This window comes from Vombatus ursinus, unplaced genomic scaffold, assembly GCF_900497805.2.
Source record: "Vombatus ursinus unplaced genomic scaffold, bare-nosed wombat genome assembly UNPS02014861.1, whole genome shotgun sequence".
NCBI classification, from domain to species: Eukaryota; Metazoa; Chordata; class Mammalia; order Diprotodontia; family Vombatidae; genus Vombatus; species Vombatus ursinus.
Window position 1 is genome coordinate 3517560 of NW_020954639.1, and position 20937 is coordinate 3538496.

At 39.2% G+C, this 20937-nt stretch overlaps 1 long non-coding RNA gene across 1 annotated transcript in view; it reads right to left on the reverse strand.

Moving 5' to 3' along the window:
* LOC114027466 overlaps positions 1 to 9580 on the reverse strand; it is a 38215-nt gene extending 28635 nt beyond the window's left edge. Inside the window, exon 1 of the long non-coding RNA XR_003567261.1 lies at positions 9347 to 9580. This is a non-coding gene — a long non-coding RNA (uncharacterized LOC114027466). The remainder of the gene's footprint in view (positions 1 to 9346) is intronic.
* Positions 9581 to 20937: the final 11357 nt, after the last annotated feature.

The window sequence follows — 20937 nt, forward strand, 5'->3', positions numbered from 1 at the left end:
TGTGTGTGTGTGTGTGTGTGTGTGTGTGTGTGTGTGTGTGTGTGTGTTTTGGTGATAATAAAGAACTGTGAACAAATTGGTTGCCCATTGACTGGCAAATTGCTGATCAAATCATAATCTATGAATGTAATGGAAAAGTATTGTTCTGTAAGAAATTGTGACTATGAGGAATTCAGAGAAACATGGGAAGACATGAATTGATGCAGAGTTAAGCTGAACTAGGAAAACAAGATATTCAAGGGCCATTATAATGTAAATGAAGAGACCACTAAAATGAAGATGAACTCTGTTTAATATTCAGTCAATCAAAAGCATTTATTAAGCACTTATTATATGCCAAACACTCTGCTAAGTGCTGGGGATATAAAGAAAGACAGAAACCCTAGAAGAGCTGATATTCTAATGGGGGAGGTGTCATGTCAGTAACTAGGTATACAGATTTATAGAGTAGATGGAGGTAATCTCATAAAATTGTAAAATCCTTGAGATTAGGAACTGTCTTTTGCCTCTTTTTGTATCCTCAGTGCTTAGCACAGTGTCCGGTGCATAGTAGGTACTTAATAAATGTTTAATGATTGATTGAAAGGAAGGCATTATTAGTAGTTGAGGGGGTACCAGGAAAGGCCTTATTGCAGAAGGTAGGATTTGGTCAGGGACTTGGTGAAAGTCAGAGAAACTGAAAGGAAGAAGTGAGAGGGAAGAGCATTCAAGGCATGGGGGGAAGGGGGAGCGAGGACAGCCAGTGCAAAGACATGGAGACTGGAGATTAAATGAAGAATTTGAAGATTTGAAGAACAGTGCATCTAGATTTTATAGTTTGTGGAAGGGAAAGAAATGTGAGACTGGAAAAGTAAAAAATGATCAGGTAGAGAAAAGGTCTATCTATTATTAAATGGAGATAATTACTTTGTGGTAATAGAGAACAACAATATGCTGTTATTCTAATAAGCAAGATTATCAAGACCGATCTTAGCCCATGAGAAGATACATTGAAAAAAAAAAGAACCCCCTGCCTTTTCTTGGAAAAGGTGGAGGACTATGGGTGCAGAAGGTTACATTCATTTTCAGGGGCAGTCACTGTGTAGATTGATTTTGTTTAACTTTTTCTTTGATGCAAGTGAGGCTAGTGGGCCAGGGAGGAAAGAGAAGGTGATATTTCCAGAAATGACTGGTGCAAAAACAAAAGGCATACATTTTCAAAATTTTAAAAAGCAGTCAAGAAAAGAAAACTATTAAAGAGAACAAGCCTGCCAGAGAGAGTTTGAAATAACATTGCAAATTGTCTTTTAAAAATCATGTGTCAGCTGTGCGGCCCTGGGCAAGTCACTTAACCCCAATCGCCTAAAAAAAAAAAAAGAAAGAAAGGAAAAATCATTTGTCCTATAGAAAATCACACAAAAGGCTTTCCCCCCACTTTCCACAGAATCATTGTTTCATGTGACTCTTAACAGTGGATTCTAAGAATAATATTATCTTGTCTAACTCATATCTGAACAGGAATCTTCTCTATCTGGGTCCTCAGTTTCCTCCTCTGTAAAATTAAGGAATTGTACTAGACTATTTCTAAATTCTATATCACTTATGAATCCATAATACAATGATCCTTGATAACTGGTCATCCAGATTCCATGGGAAGGCCTGCTCTGATAGGAAATCCCTTTCCCAAAACAACTCATTCCACTTTCATACTACTCAGATTAGTAAGTTTTTCTTTCTATCAAGCTAAAATTGCTCCTCTGTAACTCTCCCCAGTCCTCCAAGTTCTCTAAGGCCAAGCAAAGGAAGTATATAATTCTTCTTCCATAAGACAGTCCTTAAAATACTTGAAGACGGATATTATGATCTCCCTGTTTGCTCCTTCCCCAGGTTAAAAAAATTCCTGGTACCTGCAACCAATGAACATACAGGAGGTTTTTGAGTGCCCTCACCAACTTGGTTACCCTCTGCTGGAGGGAATCCAGATCATCAATGTCTGTCCTAAAATATGGTGCCTAGAAATGAATACACTATTCAGGAGTGGTCTCGCCAGGACCAGATGACATCATATCATACTGTTGACATATTTTGAACTTGCCATCCTAATCCAGTTCCTTATTCACATGAATTGTTGACTAGACAAACCTCCCACATCTTGTACGCAAGTAGTTGATACTTTAAATATGACTTCCTGTGTGTGCGCACTTCCTCCACTGATATAGATCTCCACCATCTATATAATTTTCACGAATTGATGTGGCTAAAAAAATAATTTTTTAGTCATGAGTTTCTCTAAACTCGTCCTTGGATGGCAGGTAGTCATTTTTGTTGAAGGTGGAACAACGCATTGAGTGATGGCTCTGGGGTCAAAAAGACCTGAATTCAAATCCAAATTCAGACATTAGATGTCGGCAAGTTACTTAACTCCTGTCTGCCTCAGTTTCCTCATCTATAAAAAAGAATATAATAATTCTGCTTACCTCCAAAGGATTGTTGTGAGTATAAAATGAGATTATATTTGGAAAGTGCTTTGGAAATTGAAAAATACTATATAAAACGCTATCACTGTCATCATCATCATCATCATCATCATCATCAAATTACAATAGTTAATTTGACTTTAATTTCTAGTGAAATGTAAGTATATTTTATTAAACAGATAGTTTATGATCATGGAATCATAAGATTTAGAACTGGAGGAGACTTTAGTCTCTTCATTTTATGGTTGATGAAACTGAGACCCAGAGATGTTAAGTTAATTGTTCCCAGATGTCACTGACAGAAAGGGGAAGAATTGGGTTTTGAACCCCTATCCTCTAACTACAAATCCAGTATTCTCTCGACCACATGACATGATTTCACATGCTGGTAAATTATATTTTGAGTTTATAGTTAATAAAACCCATTTTAAATAAAAAACTCTTAATAAAGTCTTTTTCACATGAGCTTCTGTCTAATCATATATGTTCTGTCTTGGTCTCATAATTGATTAAAAAAAACCTTATGGACAGGTTTCTATATGTATGTCTATTTTCTTTAATCTTATTGGTCATGGGCCATTGTTTCTCTATTTATTGTGGTAATTTTGAATAGAATCAAATATATTATCTATCCCTCCAAGCTAAGTGTTAGCTTTTGAATGCAACAGTTCAATTAAAATAATTTATTTAGGGCCTACTGTGTGAAGAAAACTGTTCTAGGAAGTGGGAGAGATGACAGAGTTTGAATAAAGCACATTCTGAATTCATAGAGATTATGACCTTGCAGAAGAAAGCAGCACAATCACTAATAACTGTAATACCCAACAATATATGATAATTACAAAGGGGAGGTGCAAAGTGCTATGTGAGATTCAAAAGGGAAGATTGTCAAGTGAAGGGATCAGGAACATCTTCCTGGAAGAAATGACACTTGAGTTGGGTTTTCAAGAAGAGGTAGAAATTCAGCCAATAAGTCCTAGAGGAAAGGGAAGGCATTCCAGGCATTGACCCCAACATGAACAAAGGCTTGGAGTCAGAAAGTCGGCAGGCACTATCACTAGGGGTAGTTTGTCTGAAGCAGAGAATATATGGAAAGGATAGACTGGAAAGTTAGAGCACAGCCATATTTTGGAGGAATAATTGATTTTAAACTTCATTTGTTAGGATTGGGGGGCCACGTATTCAGTTTCATATTGGATCTACTGCCTGCTTTCTAGTAGGACTTTTGTTTGATTTCAAGCCCAGTACATTCACAATAACATATATTGCTATCTTAGAAGACAAGCAGTATGGATTTAAAAAAATAAAAACAAATGAAAAAACAACTACCTTGAAACCAGGTAGTATTCAAGTCCTGCTCCTAATACATGCTGGCTGGCTATGTGACATTGGGCAAGTAATGTAACTTCTCATTGCTCTAGGCAGCTTTCTAAGGTATACAAGCTGCAATCATAGAGTGAGTTCCTCACCAGAAACCCCTTACACCAGTGAAATCACAGGTCTAGTCTTGATCCTCACTCTGTTGGAACCAGACCTGGAAAGGACTATTTTAAAAGAAAACAAAAACAGCCTCACTCTATTAGAGATTTTAAAGATATTTCCTATTGATATCTTGGTATCCCTCAGAGGAAAGAATTTAGGAAGAATCTCAAAGACCACAAAATGCTTTAGAAAGAGGTGAATGAGTTTTGGATTAGAATGAGAAACAATGGATTGCAAGCAGGCTAAATATCTCCATTTCCTTCAACCATTCCTCAGATGATCATTTCCAGACCCTCCACTATCTTAATCACTCTCTCTTGGTCCAGTTTCAGTTTATAAATGTGGTGCCCAGACCTGAACATAGTTCTCCAGATGTTGTCTGAGTAGCTCAAAATATAGCGAGTCTATGACCTCCCTGTTTCTGGACAATATACTTCTATTAATAGAGTTGAAGATCACGTCAACATTTTTGGCAACCATATCACATTGTTAGCTCATATGAGCTTGCAGGCAACTAAATCTCTAGGTCTTATTTGCACAGTGTGGTATAGTGGATTGAGGGCTGGGCTTGGAGTCAGGAAGATTAAGTTCAAATCTCATCATAGATGCTTACTGGGTATGTGATCACGGACAGCTCTCTTTAAAGTATTAATAATACCTAACTCAAAGGATTGTTGTGAGGCTCAGGTGATATATGGCATATACTCTGCAAGTATTAAAGTACTATATGAATATCAGCTATCATTCTTTCATTTATCTCCTCTGTACTGTATTTGAATAATTAGAGTCATAGAACCATAGAGATCATCTAGCATGAGGGTTCTTAAACTGGGGTCAGTGGACCACCCCAAGGGATTTGTGGGTAGATTTCAGGGAGTCTGTGAGGGGGAAATTATATCTTTAATCCTATAAATTTGATCTTATGTATTTAAAAACATTCTAAAAAGGGATGCATAGGTTTCACCAGAGGAGTGAAACACAATAAAGAGTCTCCGGTCTATTCCAAGTTTCTTATTTTATAGAAAAAGGAATTTTAGTCAGTAGAGGTTAAATGATTTCCCTAAGGTGCACTGGTAGTAAATGGCAGAGTTTAGATTTGAACTAATTTTCTGCAGGAGGCCTTTCTCAATCTCCTAGGCTGTTAACATGCCTTCCCCTCTAAGATGATCTTCCATTTCCTTTGTATATACCTTATATGTATGTAGTTATTTACATGTTGTCTCTCCCATTAGAATGTGAAACCCTGGATAGAATGGACTGTTTATACCTTTTGTTGTTTGCATGGTGCCTAATACAATTATTATTCAGTCGTTTCAGTTTTGTCTGACTCTTCATGAGCCCATTTGAGGAGTAGTTTGCCATTTCCTTCTCTAGCCCATTTTACACAAGAGGAAACTGAGGCAAACAGGGGTAAGCAACCTTCCCAGGGATCGCACAGCTAGTATGTGTCTGAGTCCAGGTCTTCCTAACTCCAGGGCCAGGCCTCTATCCACCACACCATCTAGCTGCCCTGCTTAGTACATAGTAGGTACATAATAGATGTATGTTGAGTTAACTGACTGAACCCCGATCCTTTGATTCCAAATCTGTCACTCAGATCATAATCGGGAAGATGGGGCAAGTCTTGCTGAGCTATATTCCCTACTTGTATTCTTCCCTCAAGACCTGTCCCAAAGGCGATAACTTCTGGCCTACCCAGAGGTAAGCCTAACACACTCCAAACTTAACTGCTTCCCAGGGATGTTATTGGGGTTAATGCTTACAAACTCCATCCAGCTTCTTGAACAACTCCTGCATTTCTCTTTTGTTCAATCAGTGATGCAGTTGAGATTTTGAGTTCCATTTATCCTACTCTCAGCCCAGTGCTTTCTCTAGACCAGCTGTCTTTCTTATCAGCAACATCTGAAATTCAGTGCCAGGCCCAGTCGTAATGCTTTAAAATGTCATAATGGGCACCAAGCAGTAAGGTCTGAGACCAAGAAAGCTAGCCAGCTAGGTTGTTTCATTTGCATTTTATGTATCCAAAATGGGTGCCATAAGAGCTGTCTTAGCAAGACATTCGCAACATAAAGTGGATGGTGTTTTTTAACTCTGATCAAGCTACATACCAGGAAGGAAAAAAAAAAAGTGTCCTCAAAGAATGCTGCTTTATCATACAGTTGCCAGCCCTCTATGGCATCTTGGTGCTATAGGTTAAAAAAACAAAAAACAAAAAAAAAACTTTTCTCCCCTCCTCATTGGGTTGCTAGCATCAGGCACCTCCCCTCCCTTTTTCCTCAGTTTAACTTTGGTTGTTTATGTATGCATAACCTGTACAGCTGTGAAAAAATAACTTCTCCCTTGTAGGAGCTTAAGGTGGATAAATCTTTGATGTACATTGGTAAACTATTCTAATCTTTGTAGGCCCTGTCTGAGATATCAACTCTTTAATATGCATTCCTCTTGGAAAGCTACACAATTGATCTTGTAAAGATCCGAGTAAATCTTGGATTTATGGATGGAATAAATTGATACACATCTTTTTAAGGATATTTAGAGTAAAATGAAGGCTCCAGTAATGATGGCGACTAATTTGCTGTGTCAAAGATATATCTCTTATTTGCACTGAAATGTTTAACATAGGTTATGGGATACAATTCCTTTTTCCCCTTCTCTAGTATTTTTAGCTGAATCAAAGCAGTTTCATAGAAAACTATCATTATATAAATTACCAAAAAAAAAAAGAAAATATAAGCATAAGACAAAGAAAAAAAAAACAGCGAGCTGCTTTTTTGTGTCATCTCCTGAATGAAAATTATGGTCATGGATTACAGTAATGATCACAGTAAGCTCCAGCTTCATTCATTTGGAGCTATGACCCTGGGCAGTTATTGAATCATTTGGGCATTCTTCCTTCATTAATGAGGCAACCACAAATACTGAATGAGGGTAATCTGTGGCATTGTCCCCCATCAGGTAATTGATTATTCCTCTCCTCGAGCCATCGAGGTTTCGCTTTGCCATATTGTTGAAGGTCTAGAAGGAGTTCTGAGTCACTTTACAGACACATCCATTGGCAGCCATCAAGTTCCACAAGCTGGAACCCCATTCAGAGCCTGCCTGCTTCCTTGGCATAACAATCTGTGTTTGGATGGATTGCGATGCATTTAGTGGAATGCTCCTCGTTTCTCCCACGGGGCGCCCATCCATTTCATTTCACCTCTCCAGGACTGTCTGCAGATGTGCATTTCTGTCATTACAATTCCCACCATGCACCTCCCTCCCCCACTGCATTCCATAGCCCTCCCCTCTCCAAACCTCCACACACCAGGGCTTTAAATTGGGACAGTAACTATGGTATGGAAAGCAGTTTTGCTGCCTCCTGGCTGAGTTTACTCAATATGCTGATTCCCTCACATCATCGACACTTTCAACAACATACATACATTACCCCTGCCAGTCAAAGCAAGCTGTATGCCCTATGATCTCATTTGCATTCCTGACTTGTTCAAGCTGGTCTACTGGAGAGGGTTCTGAGAAGTGTTTGTGTTCCTTATTTACAACAGGATTTACATTTCTTGGACTGCCTAGGCAGCCCTCCCCCCCCTTATTTATTCCTCTCTCTTTTCCTCCCTCTCCTTGTTCTTGAAGCTCTTCCTGTCATTTCTACAGGCAGGTTCACAAAGGAGGAGAATCTTTATGCATTGTAAACACACTTCAGAATTTTAGCAGAGGGGGAGGACAGCCTTGCAGAGCAGATAAATGGAAGTGACCAGGGCTTGAAAAGCAATGTCCTTTCAGAGAAAAGGCCTGAGTTCTCAGAGCTGCTCTGCTGTAAGATCTTGGCGACAGGGCTGGCTTGCTGTCACACTAGGCTGGCTCCGGGGAACTGCTGATGGGGCCAGTTTCACACTCAGTGGTGAAATCAAGCAACATTTTTTTTAAAGTGCATGTTTGCTATTGGTCAAGGGTGGAAGAATGCACCCTGCCAGGCTTAGAGACTGCTCAAAATTTATGAGGTTTGTGTTTTGCACTGACCCCAAACACATTCCAATTAGAGGTAGTTAATGCTTCACAAATCCTAACTTGTACTTTCTGTGAGAAAAGAAGCTTTCTTTTTTAAGGATAGTAATTAATTAGGTCTTTTATAAAGGCAATATTTGCAGCAATGGGATTATGAATCCCAAATCCGTGCCTTTATTAATTAATACTATATGGTGTGTATATTCCCAATATGTGAAAATTGTCCCTTTGTTCAAACCCTGCTTTGATGCTGCACTGTTGTGAGCCCACACTTGGGGAATTTCAGATCCTGAAAGCTTTGAAATAAGAGAATCATCACCTTTTCTGCCAGACCAGAGAGGTGGAACGAATGACTTGGACCTGTTGCTGGTTTGTGGGATGGCCATAGCCTGACATTGTTTGATGCCACGCATTTCTGTGCTCACCATACCCATTTTAGAATCAGAGTTAACAGAATTGTGGATTTGGAAGAGGCCTCAGTGGCCATGCAGTCCAACCCATGTGTGAAAAATGATTCCTCCCTAAAATCTAATCACTATAAGTAGTCGGTCAACTTTTGTGGTCCTACAATGTGACCAGGTGAGCTTCTAGCCTTTGCATGAGGATCTCAAATGAGGTGGAACTTGTTATCTCTCAAGGTATCTCCTTCCACATTTTACCCAGAATTTCATCTCTTCCTACATACATACAGAGGTCTAAGGCTCAAAAGGGTCATAATCCAAGAAGATTACAGATTTTGGCACTGGAAGTATTCTTGGAAGCCATCTGAAACAACCCCTTTATTTCATAGGTGAGGAAACTGAGTCCCAGCCAAGCTAAATCACATGTATGAAGCTACACAGACTATAGACATCACAGAAAGGATTTGAATTCAGGTCCTCTTACTCCAGAGCCAACATTCTTTCTATTATACCGTACTGCCTCTCATGCATGAACTCAAAGTAGGGGGATGGAGGAGAAAACTATATCTACTCAGTGTTGAAACACTGACTTGGTAATTTCTGAAAATAATCAGTTAATTCACTGACAGAAAAACTCACTTGGATTATTGTCATAATGTAAAATCCTACATCCCACAGAGTCCCATGGTGGTACAAAGGACCCAGGGTTTGTTTTATTTTTTTTTCACTTATTCTGGCTCTTATGCCCCAATCTAGAAACCTGAAAAAAAAATGATTAAACCCCACTCCCAGGAAACTAAGACCTTTACTTACAAGCAGTTTATAATAATGTAGAATAAAACAGTTTTCTTTTTATTAAAGGGAAACAAAACAGAAACCCACACACTGAGAAACGAAACAAAAACCGTTTATGAGCCAACCTTTCCCCTGATTCTATGCAAATTCCTAGTCAACTCTATAACTCCAAATAAGAGAGTTCCTCTCCTATGGTTCCCAGTAGTCTACCTTTTGCCTTGTGTTAGTGGTGCCATTGTGGTGGGTCCCTTCAGTATTCCTTGTGTTTCTCAGTAGCTCCCTTCAAGTATTGCTGGTTGATCTTGGCTGTACTGTGACACCTATTGCTCCCAGTAGGTGTCACCAAGTGGTGCTCTATTTCATGACTTCTGCAACTTCTTATTGCTTCCCACAGAGGGCCCCACTTAGGGAATTCCCTTGCTCATTCATCCAGTTGTCTTTTGGTTGGCCCATGTCAAAACCCTTCAGAGTTTTCCTGATTTGGTAGAAGACAATGTTCTTCCCCCTCCGGTCCCGCAAATCTTGGCTGTAGGCTTTTCCTTCTCATCCCCTTTTTGCCACTGTTCCAATCAGGCTCTGAGCATAAAACAATTTGCCCTGTAACCAAATTCCCTGTTACACTATAGTTTCCAGATGGTTTCTATCACAGATACTAGATTCAGATACAATCTTTTTCCATGCCCCCCAAGTCTTATTGTCCTTCCCCCCTAAGTTACCAGAAATGGATGTCCTTAACTCAAGGGAACAGCTTTTACTCACTCAGGAGTCAGCAAAGCACTTGATTTCCTTCCCCTGCTTTAGATGTGGTCTGCTTGCCTCCAAAGGGCAGAATGAGTATCAATGGGTAGAAGTAACAGAAAGGCAAATTTCTATGTAAGGAAAGACTTTCTATTCCTTAGAGCTGTCAAAAAAATGCGAAGTGCCATTTTGGGAAGTAGACAAGGTCCCTCATTAGATGTCTTTGAGCAGAGCTAGAATGTTCACTTGATCACTTGTTGTAGAGGGAATTATTCATCAGTTATGGACCAAACCAAATGGCCTGTGAGCTCTCTTCTAAGCAGCAGTGATTCTGTGATTTTTCAAATCATTTATACTTTCAGTAATACCTTCTGGTTATATAGTAACTTCAGCTTTTGGTGGACTCAGTGTTAGCAGTTCTCAGGACCACATGACCTTGGAGATAGACCCAAATCATTATTGTAAGTCAGCTCAAAAGGAAATCATTGGATAACAGTTTTAGAACCAAGAAGAACTTTAGAGGCCCTCTACTTCTACCTCATTCCCATTTTAATGGTGAGGGTACTGAGGTTCAAGAGATTAAATGATTCTCCCAAGGTTTCACAGATTAAAAGTGGCAGAGCCAGGATTCAGACTCAGGTCCTCCATAGGAGCCTTCTATAGACTCTTTCTAGTGCACTGCATTAAGAGGAAGAAGGGAAATATGATCCCAAAAAAACCAAAACTAATTGCCTAACTTTCATTTTTCATCTAGTTGGTTTGGTATTGTGTAGACTCAGAGGCACACAAAAAAGGACAAATTTTCAACTATTTCCAATTGTCAGGGGAAAAAAAATTCTGACTTTGAAGGCCAACTGACAAGCTCAGATTTAAAGGGAAGAATTCCAAACCTAATGCACCACTGTGAAAAATATCCTAACTCCACCACTTTGGAAAGTAAATAAATATTTGAAGCATAAAAAGAGCCCTTGGCAGATTTTACATTTTTAAAGATAGGGAAAAAAAGAAATCTCAGAGACAACAAAGACTCAGACCTAATAGGATTTTACAGGTTAAAACCAATGCACTGGGCTGTACTCAGGGGGAAATGGCCTGTCGATTCCAACAGTCACACACAGCTGTGACCTTCATGCTCTACAAAACATAGTAAAGAAAGTTCATTCTGTCACAATTCTTGCTTAGTTCACCATCCCTTAATATGTCATAAAATATGGATAGTCTCCACTGGGTGAACCTCCCCCACTCCCACAAAAATGGCTCTGCCAGTTCACTTTTAGATCACATTTTGCCACAGAAAACCATTTCAGTAAACTGTTACCAAGCTGCTCTCCTATAGTTCATTTCTTTAGCATCAACATAACTGGAAGTGACAGAGAGTGTGTCCCAAATGCAGGCTCTTCAACCCTTTGAATGTTCATTAACTCCTCTGGCTGCTGCTTCTGTTTCAGTGACTGGAGTCATCATATTCTAAACAGAAGAAGGCTTATGTTGAAATAACCAAAGAATAGGTAGAGCCCAACTTTAGCCTGATTTCCTTTTCTTTGCATGGAGATATTGTATGGTATAGAGAAGAGTACTTTGGATTTGAAGTTTAGAGACTGAGTACAAGTCCTTAATCTGATGCTTCCTATCTGGGTATCAATTTCATCATCTAAAAAATGGGAGTATCATATGATCTCCAAGTTATCTTCCAGTTCCAAATCTCTTTGATGTCAGAGGTGCAAACCATACAAATGTGTGAAAGGAAGACACACTTTCTGATGAGCCCTATACTCTCCATCTCCCCTGTGTGTTCATAATCACTTAATCAATCAATGAGTATGTGTTAAGTGCTACTGGGTCAGCCACTATTCTAGGTGCTAGTGATGTAAAGACAAAAATGTAACAGTCCCTGCCCTCAGGAACTTACATTTTGGTGGGCGAGATCATATGTGCATATTTAATTATAGAAGAATATATGCAGTAGAAATGCATGGTAATGGGGTAAGCAGTAGCAGTAGCAGGAAAGACCTCATGTAAGAAATGGAATGAGAAGGCTAAGGATTCTGAGAAGTCAAGGAAAAGAGAAGGAGTGTATTTTTGGCAGATGGGAAAAGCCTGTTTGAATAACATAGGATCATAAGATAATAGGTATAGAGCCAGAAGGGAGTTTAGAGATCAAGTCCACTGTCTTCCCATTTTAGAGATGAAAATACTGAGGCTGAGTAGTCAAATGACTTACCCATAGTCACATGGCTAGTGCTAAAGGCAGGATTTGAACTCAGATCTTAATGATTCTGAGTCCTTTTCCCACTATACCACATGGTCTTTTTAGGCATAGGACCAGCTTTGTATGATGCCAAGCTTTGCATTACATCAATACAATCCTATTTTAAAACCTTTTTTCTTTGAATGCAGGCTTCTAGGTTAGTTATGTTTATTAGAAGATGATGTCACCAAACCCTTCTAATCCAATTGGCTTGATTTCAGAAAAAAACCTTTGGGGTCACACACAGCTGTGTGACCCTTAACCTTTGTCTGTCTTAGTTCCTTCATCTGTAAAAAGAGGGAAATAAGAGAACCTATTGCTACTAAAGGAATAACAAGTCAGAGAACATAGCCTACTGAAAATGGTCCAGTAGCATCTTCTTACTTATCTGAATACAGATCGCATCCTGCTGTCACCAGTAGAAGGCAAACTTTTTCAGGGTAGGGGGTTTAGGTTTTTGTCTCTATGTCCTTATATATTAGCACAGTGCCTTGCATGTAGGGGGCATTTAGATGTTTACTGAATTGAATTCAATACTTCAAAGAGTCAGATTTTTATCCATATGTATCTCTTCTAGTAATAAATATCTCTAGTCTTCTCTGTTTTAGTAGATGTTTTTTCTAAGTTGTTTTGGCCAAAAATTCATCACTCTGGGGTCAACTTTTTTTTTTTTTTTTTTTTTTTTTGGTTAGTCAGGGGGGTTAAGTGACTTGCCCAGAGTCACACAGCTAGTAAGTGTTATATGTCTGAGGCTGGATTTGAATTCAGCTCCTCCTGAATCCAGGGCCAGTGCTCTATCCACTGTGCCACCAAGCTGCCCCTCTGGGGTCAACTTTGTGACAAGTCTCTCCAACCTTTGTCAGGTTGGTCTTTAGATAATAACAACAGCAATGCATTTATACTGAATTTTACATTTTGCAAAGTGCTTTACAGTAGATTTAAGCCTTGCAACAGCCTTGTGAGGTGGGGGATTTTATCAGCTCTATTTTATAAACGATGAAACTGAGGCCTGGAGAAGTTAGGTTTCATGCATGCTGTGACTTGGTCCTAGTCACACAGCTAGTTAGTATCAGATACAGGATCTGAACCATAATCTTCCAGATTCCTGTTCTGCTATTCTGTCTACTATGTCATACATACATTCAACTTCTGAGCCAATAGGTAATGCTTTCCAAGAAAAGTAGAGCTTCCATGATCTAGCCCTCCAAAACCCAAGTTCACCTCTATACCATATTTTATGCTGTAGACTTAAGTGGAAGACTTATTACTTAGGAAGAATAAAACATTTGCTTTAATATAGTGTTTTCTAAACATTGTTTATGTCTTGTACATGAATGTTTTTTCCTTTCTTCCCTCATTTAGACTGGGCAATCACAGAATGATAGATATTTAGCTAGAAAGGACCTTAGAGTCCTTGACAAAGTAGACAAATGCTGGATGGGTGGTGAAGATGACTTGCTCTAGGGAAATGGAGTGTTTGGGAAGCAATGTAACCCCCCTCAACAATTTGGATAGCTTTTGTTCTATAAGGCTAGTGATGAGATTTGATAAAGTGGCACCAGTGTAAAGAATTGAGTACCTATAAGGGAAGAACTTCAACAGATTGAGAGTAGAATGATATGTGTACAATAATGATTCAGAACATTAACATGAGCCCACATATTCTAATCTTAACCATCTGTGTATGCAATTCAATGGGCTCTTTCCCCAGCTACTGCCAGGCTTCTTGTCTTGATTAACAACTTGAAGTTCTATCTGACTACGGGTTAAAAGGACTCAAATACGGATATAAACTGGAAATTTTCTCTGTTCAGTTAGGTCCTTTTAAATATTCATTTTTGCTTTTTGTTGTTTCCTGGTTATCAAAAGAAACAAGACTTGTGGAAGGAAAGTATTACCATTTAGAGGCCAAGGAGAAGTGGGACCTGTCAGCATCCTTTTTAATAAAGCTTGATCTCCTAAATCTTCAGCCCAATTCCTGGTGATTTTTTAAAACACTAGGTCTATTCTTCTTGCCTGGGCAGCTAGGTGGCACAGTATAGGGCCTAAAGTCAGGGAGACCTGAGTTCAAAAGTGACCTCAGACACTTATTAGCTGTGTGACCCTGGGCAAGTCACTTTGTCATGATAAATCTGAGATTAAGATAATCTGAGGCACAAAAGTCCCAGCATAATGTATTTATTGGTAAGGCCAGCAATTACCAAGGTCAATGATCCCTGAGTGATCAAAGATCCTCCAACATAATCAGAGCATCCTTTTATACAGTCTGGTTATGTAAGTTCATTACATAATGTCAACTAGTGCTAACTAAACTAGGACTGTGATTGGACCATAATTACATTGATTTGCCAAAGGGGTCTTCTAAGAGTCCATGGTAACAAGGAAACAGTTAGTTAACATTCTTGGAAAGTCCCCAACCCCACCCTACCTGTACTAGAGAAACCCAGTGCTAGGGAAAACATCCAATGACTAGGTTGAATTATCCTTCATTCCTCTTCTCTATCTCCTTCAAAAGGCAAGTTCATTCGAAGTTATATACATGGTCTCCTATCAAGTAACATAATACCAAGGCCCATACAAGATAGTTCTAAATCCAAGTCTTTAGAAACTGGTTACAGTGTTATTGCTATGATTAATAAAACTCTTAATTACTGATCAATCAATAATCAATTTCACAACTTAACCCTGTTTGCCTCAGTTTCCTCATCTGTAAAAAGAGCCAGAGAAGGAAATGGCAAACCGCTTCAGTATCTTTGTGAGGAAAACCCCAAATGGGGTCACAAAGGGTCAGACAGGACTGAAAAACAACTGAACTACAACAAAAATGGGGAGAACAGCACCTACTTCGCAGAGTTATTGTGAGAATCAAATGAGATTAATATTTGTAAAAGCATTTAGCGCAGTGCCTGGCACATAGTAGGAGCTATCTAAAAGCAGATTCCCTTCCCTTTCCTTCCTCCTCCAAGGCTGAGAGTGTACAGACCACTCACAGACATAACCCTACTGCTTATAGACACAGAAGCTTTTACCTGCTGTTTTATTGTTGTTTCCCCTCCTTCTGTAGCTGAATCACCCCCCAACTCTCCGGGGCTAACCATATTGGTGCTAAACTTAGTGAGGGTACCCAGTAAAACTCCCAAGCTCATGATCCGTGATCCTCAGCCTCCCCAGGAGCAAGGATTAGAGGCATGAGTCACCATGTCTGCCTAGAGATTTACTTTTGCTCAGCTCTGAAGTAACACAGAAATATTTGGACACTTAACTATGCTGACCTTCTTAACCTCTACAGGATAGCCCACTTCTTAGTCATTCCCATGATTTGATGTTATCTCTAGCAGTGCCTCAGTACTCCAGTCAGGTCATTCTTAATAAGCCCTTTCCTTGTTCCCTCCTCCAGCCCAACTCTATACGTTCGTACCATCCACATTCCAGATTCTGTGCTTTTGCTTCTGACATCATCTTCCCTTAACTAGAGTGCCTTCTTCCCTGCTCTTTTTCACTCAGCTAAATCCTATGCATTAACCAAAACCTTGCTTAATGAACTCTTAACTTTTTCGTGGAGAATTCTCTGATTATGCCAGCTTATGCCACTCTGTCCCTTCTGTGAATTCCTATTGCATTTATAATCTGTGCCACAATTTACCTTTTTTGTTTTATTGAGAGGCAATGTGGTATAAATGAAGGAGTGATAAGCTTGAAGTTCAGGAAGGACTTGGGTTCAAATTCCACCTTTGATATTTACTTAGGTGAATGACTCTGGGAAAGTTACTTACTCTATCTGAGCTTCAGTTTCTTTCATATTTAAAATGAAGCACATAATGGTTGTAGTAGTTAATTCTCAGGATTGCTATGAAGATTAAATGAGATAATACATACAAAGCACTTTTTAAATATTACAGTGCTATCTAAATGTCAGCTAATATCATCATTTTCTGGTATTGTTCTCTCATTGTTTCATGTGTGCTGAACTTGTTTCCCCAATTCGAATGAGTTCTGCTCAGGTGCAGAGGTAAAATACTATGGTTCTCAATCCCCAACAACATACTGCACATAGTAGGTACTCAAAAATGATGGATTTTTGTTGTTGAATTCTTAGTACCTTGCACACTTATTGATATGTCGAACGTATTTAATAGATATTTTTGCAGGATTTAGTGAATGGTGGACGAATAGATTCATAGAAACAATGTATATACTTCAGCCTTATGCACACGGTCACATCCCCTCAAATTTAGGGAGCAGAGATCTCTTGAAAATTGCTCCATCGGTACCTTATTGCTTACTGAAGTTCTAACTCCTTGGCTTAGTTTGCCAGGTGTGCCACCATATAGATCCACCCTATCTATTCTATGTTATTTCATAGTACTATGCACAAACACACTGAGCTCTAGCAAAACTGAAATACTTTCTGCCCCCTCTGTGTGTCCTGTATTTCCCAGCTTCTATGCTGGTGCCCTAAATGTACTTCCTCCTACCTTCCTTCGCTCATTGAATTCTACCCATCCTTTAAACTCCAACTTAAATGCTGTCTTCTATGGGAAGCCTTTTCCTTTGAAGCTCTCATAGCCCTATGTTTTGCAATTCCTGAATGCACTTGTCATATCTTACTGAAATATACTTACTTATCTATGTTTGTTTCTACTGGAGAAATGAGAGGTGAAGTGGCTGGCCATGATTACCAAGTTAGTAGCTGCCAGCAGCAGGATTTGAACCTAGGTCTCCCTGACACTATGGCCTGCACTCTATCCACTATGCTATATAGCCTGTTCCCAAATTTAGGGATCTTGGTATGTCACAGTCTTAGTTTCCTAGAACAGTGAGAGCTTATGCTACTTATGCAGGACCCCATAGCAGTATGAGTAAGAGGCAGGACTTTCCAGTCTTGCTTTGAGGCCAGGTCCCCACATCCATTATGTCACCCTGCCTCTCAAATAGATTATTATTTTTTTTCAAAACAAAGTCTTCTATTAGGGAAGAAGTCGAAGGCTGAGATCTGGATGGATTCTGTCCTAATAAAACTTGCTTTGAAATGTTTTATGTTTCATAGCCTAAGTACAAGTTGGAATGATAGCAACCATCCAGCATCATTAGCTAATCTAAGGCATCTGGCTATTTCACCTTACATGGTATATAAAATGTCCAACATTAAATAAGAAAGCATTATCTCTACCCCATCCCCTAACAGACTCCTGTTCCCCATATGACCACGACCCCAGTGTATCTTGCCACAGAGCTGGTAGAACCAATGTTTTCAGCACCTGATCTCACCCATTTATATTCTCATCAATAAAGAGGTCAGGTCAGGCTTTTTTTTTTCCTATCAAAGGCACATGGAAGTCCTTAATGAAAAATAGCTGGAAATTTTAACCAGAAAAAGGCTCTGACTTGAGGGAACCAATTTGTAACCACTGGTTTCATAGCAGGGTGTTCTCTGACTACCTTGATTCATTGCCTGTTTTCTGACTCAGTAGGCAGGGTATTTTCAACTATTAAGACTTAATGGCATCGTCATTCTTATCAACTTGCCAGAATTATCTGGAATATCCTTAGAGAATCCCCTCCCTTCTTTTTAATTAACATTCAACAGAGAGGCATTGGTGTCAGAGCAGGAATCAATGAGTCACTCTTTGTGATCAAAGGGGAGACGTCATGGGAGGAAGTAAGATGCAAAACTGCTTCCCCAACAAGCTTCCTAGATCTATATACTAATGCTGGTAGAAATGCTGATGTTTGGGTGACTGAAGCCATAATAAACATTGATTACTTCTTATGATAACTATAAGCTGGTTTTTGAAGCTTAGATATAATCCAGTTTAACTCTTTTTACTCCATGAGAATCAATATTGCAGCTTCTGAAACTACTCAGGAGTAATGAGGCCTATTGGGTATTCCAGTGGGAGTGGGGGGGGGTGAGTTTAATTTCTCAAAAGAGAGACTTATGGAAGGTTCCGCTCACTGAGTTTGGACTGGAGGGAGTATGGTATGGTTGAAAGAAGATGGACGTTGGACTCAGAGGATTGGGGTTCAAATCTCACCTCTAATAAATCTTAACTCTGTAATTTTGAGCAAGTTGATTTCCTTCCCTGGGACTCAATTTCCTCAACTAAAAATCTGTGGGGATTGAACTGGGTGGTCCCTCCCATATGTCCTTTCCAATTATAGATATATAAATAGATAAAGTATTTATTAAATGCTTACTATGTGTGTATGTTCTTTAAACACCCTAGTGGAAAAAAATAATTTGAAATTGGTCATTAGAAGAGAAGAGTAACAGAAGATGAAGGCCTCTCACTTTGGACATTTTGACATAATGAATGTATTTTGAGCTCTCATGATATTTGCTACCTAAATGGAATAGGGACACAGAGATACGGGTTTGAATTAATGTGAACTCAAAACAGCCCATTAAATCTAGGTAGTAACAAGAAATCCCACAGACTTGTGGGAACAAGGGTGGGCTCACGCTCCATGTTAAGATAGGTACTCAATGACTCTCCTACAGGTGCAAATCAGCTTAAAGCAGAAGGATACAAAACCCTGAGGTCCCAAGTGAAGTTCTTCCATTTTTGAGAACGGTATTCCCTTGTAACAAACAGATATTATCCTCAATGGAATAAATGTCTTATCTTTGAAAAAGGATTGGTTCATGGAGGTGCGGAAATAGGGGGAAGATATATTCAGTAAGAGAGATTTGGGGAGGGGAGCATGAGCAATGGATGGAATTTGACTTGGACTGTCCAGTCTAAGAATTTAATGAAAGAATCCTGGGTAGAACAAGTCCTACCTTGGGTGAGATAGCCCTGAAAGAGAACAATTGGGACCTGAAGCTTAATGTTATCATCCCCAGAACAAGGGAATAGGCCATGGTCGAAAGCCTGCAGTCTAAACAGGAAAGTCCCTTTTGATAATGTGTAACCACACCTCCAGGGTAAAGAAACAAATAGCAAGTTTCAGCATCCCAGATCTTTGACCCAACTTTTGCTGTTCATGAGCAGGTTAGATCCTTGGCTTTCTGCATTGAAATCTTGTTTGCAAAGGGCCTGAGCCCTTGACTCTACCTATGCAACCCCGCCCTTCATCTACACAAAAGATTATCGAATAACAATTTTTAAAAACCCCACAAAACATTGGACCTGGTATGTGATAGTTCAACTTCCTCAATTTAAAAATGTGCTAGGAGGTATAAGTGGCTTGTCCATTGCTACAGAGGTTTAGTGACAGAGATAAGACAAAGTTTTCTGATTCCAAATCCAAGGTCCTTTCCAGAAAAGTATGATGTTGGTGAGGAAAGCATAGGATCCTACAAATAACCGTTTTATTATGTTTGCAACTCTTAATGGACTCATATTAAGGGCTTCAATGTCTTTTATAGTTTTTTTTTTCCCCTCTTTGGAAGAACCAAGTGGAGACAGGACATTATGACAGCCCAACTGAGAATTGAGCATTTTGCCTGTGGCCAGAGCCTGAGGAACATGGCTCTTTATCCTCTCCTGTGCCTATCTTAAAAGTATTTTAGACTGGAAACACTTGGATTCAAAAGATTTGGGTTTAAATCTTCCCTTTGTAATTTATAAGCTGTGTCACCATGGGCAAGTCAATTAAACTCTGATTCTCAGTTTCTTCCTATGTAAAGTGGGAATAAAAATACTTGTACTACTTAAGTCAAATAGTTAAAAACATCTTGTAAACTGTGAAGCATAATAAAAATGTCTATAACATCCTCTCACGTCATTCTTTTTTTAAGCACAACAAAAACTAGAGGGGATGGGATACAATTAATACAGACATAATTACAGATACATAAAGCAGATATCAGTTCAGCTTTGTTCTAGTTTTCTTTTGAATATCTTTCATATAAGATACCTATGCCAAGCAAATTGAGAGGTAGTACAAGGCAGCTAGGTGGTAGAGCACCAGGCCTAGAGTCAAGAAGGCCTGAGGTCAAATTTGGCCTCAGATACTTACTAGCTGTGCGACTCTAGACAAATCATTTAAACCTGTTTGCCTTAGTTTACTCATCTGGAGGAGCTGGAGAAGGAAATGGCAAACCACTCCAGTATCTTTGCCAAGAAAACCTCAAATGGGGTCACAAAGAGTTGTACAGGACTGAAATGACTGAACAACAATCACATGGTGCAGTGAAAAAGAGACAGGACTAGGACCCAGGTTCTTTCTCTGACTTTGCTGCTAGCTGTCAGTGTGGCCTTGGGCACATCACTTAGCCTCCCCCCTCACTCTGCATCAGTTTTCTTAACTGAAAAAACCAGAATATTTAATTCAATTCAATAACATTTATGAAAAGCCATTTATGTGCAAGGCATTGTTCTAGGTGTTCAGGATACAGTATCAAAACTAAAACAATACCTTCCCTCCAGTAATTTTCCTTCCTTCCTTCTTTCCTTCCTTCCTTCTTTTCTCTTCCTTCCTCCCTTCCTTCCTTCCTCAAATATTTTTAATTGCTTACTATGTGCCTAGTATTAGCACTATGATAAATTTTGGAGCTACAAAAATTTTTTAAATGAAAGAAAGAAAAAATAAACAACCCTTGACCTCAAGGAGCTTGTGTTTTATTGGGGACAGAGTATACAACGTGTACACAGAAAACTAAATACAAAATATATACAAATTAGATACAAAGAGTCCTAGAAGGAGGAAAGGGAACTTGTAGCTTCAAGGATTCATACTGGCTTCTTTAAAAGGCAGTATTTAAACTAATTTTTGAAGAAAGATAGGGATTTTATTGGAGAGATAGACAGAGACAGAGAGAAAAGGATGGAGAGAGAGAGAGAGAGAGAGAGAGAGAGAGAGAGAGAGA